Source organism: Pundamilia nyererei, unplaced genomic scaffold (assembly GCF_000239375.1).
Source record: "Pundamilia nyererei isolate P.nyererei 1_Seehausen unplaced genomic scaffold, PunNye1.0 scaffold00032, whole genome shotgun sequence".
Lineage (NCBI taxonomy): Eukaryota > Metazoa > Chordata > Actinopteri > Cichliformes > Cichlidae > Pundamilia > Pundamilia nyererei.
The window spans coordinates 3,223,339-3,224,954 of NW_005187433.1; positions in this window are offsets into that span (position 1 = coordinate 3,223,339).

Genomic DNA, 1,616 nt, shown 5'->3' on the forward strand with positions numbered 1-1,616 from the left:
TTTTTTTTACCTCTCATAGCAACTGTAAAAGCAGTAAAGGTATCCTATGACTTCAAGATTTTTGTTTTTGGTTGAATACAAATCTCAGGGATCACAAACATGAAGACTACAGCAATTGCCATGCTGCAAAAATTACCACTGCTATCAAGAACACTGTCAGTAACCGAAAGAACAAAGCTGTTAAAGATAAAGTTGGAACATTTGGTGAAATCAGCAACAACTAAATTTGTCATGTTATCAGTATGAAGCAAAAATTCTGGGAACCAAGTTAAAGTGTGAGCATCATCACATTTTCATTGGAGTTTTTGTTTGCTTGTTTGTTTGTTTGTTTGTTTGTTTGTTTGTTTGTTTGATTGATTGATTGATTGATTGATTGATTGATTGATTGATTGATTGCATCGGCGGAGCGGGGCGGGTAGCTTACTGGGCTTAAGCCCGGGGTGTTGTTTCAGAAACCCGGGGGCTTTTGGAGTGTAATTTGTTTCATAGTTAGATGCCTGGCTGACAACTGTATAAAACAAAAACTACACACAATATTCGAAGCACATAGCGCACAGTCGTAAATCCCCCCTAATTTTGGTATGATCCGAGCTCAGGCACGAGCCACTGAGCACAACACTTACACATGTGAGCCAGGGGGGAGAAGCTGCTGCCTGCGAGTTTGCTGTAGGAGAAGCGGAGCCAGGCAGACAGAGGAGAGCTTAAGTTTGACCAGGTACCAAAGCAAATCATTGGTACTGTACAAATAATGTAAACATGACGGTGTATCGCAAAAGATTGATATCAAACTGATCACTTGACCCATATTACCGTTACTTGCTCTTGGAGTGAATCAACAAATGGCGAAATGAAAAGCCGAACAACAACAATGCTGTTTTTTCTTTTAGACAGTCTTAGCTTACATATGTGTTTATTTCATATTTTCAGTTGTTACCCTCCACGGCTAAACAAAGCACTCAACAATAGACATAAGGAGCTTCTTTCAAAGAAAAAACTCAGGGAGATGTTATTTTATATATTATTCTTTGTATGTTGTTCAGTATATTTCTATGCAAAACAAGAGGACTTTCAACACACAGCAGTATATTCACAGTTGAAACCAGATATTTACATATATCTGGTGGTGGTCAGAGGGCCTGGTGGCGCCAGTGTCCGGCAGCCTGGCCTCTGTCAGTGCGCCCCAGGGCAGCTGTGGCTACATTGTAGCTTGCCATTGCCAGTGTGTGAATGTGTGTGTGAATGGGTGGATGACTGAATGTAGTGTGAAGCGCTTTGGGGTCCTTAGGGACTGAGTAAAGCGCTATACAAATGCAGGCCATTTACCATTTACATACAGTTTAGGGAAAAAACATAAAAACCTTTTTTTTACTGTTGAACATCAATGTTGAGTAAACTTTTTTGTTTTAGATAAATAAATATTGAAATATCTTTTGAATTAGTTAAATGTCAGAATAAAGAGAGACAGAGCTGTCTATTTTTATCACTTTCATCAAATTTAGGAGTACATATACACTTAGTTTACTGTTAATTAATAAGAAAACTCCAAACGATTCCATTCTGAGCTTAAGAAGCTTCTGATAGGTTAGTAGAGTCCATGTGAGTAAATTGGTGGCACA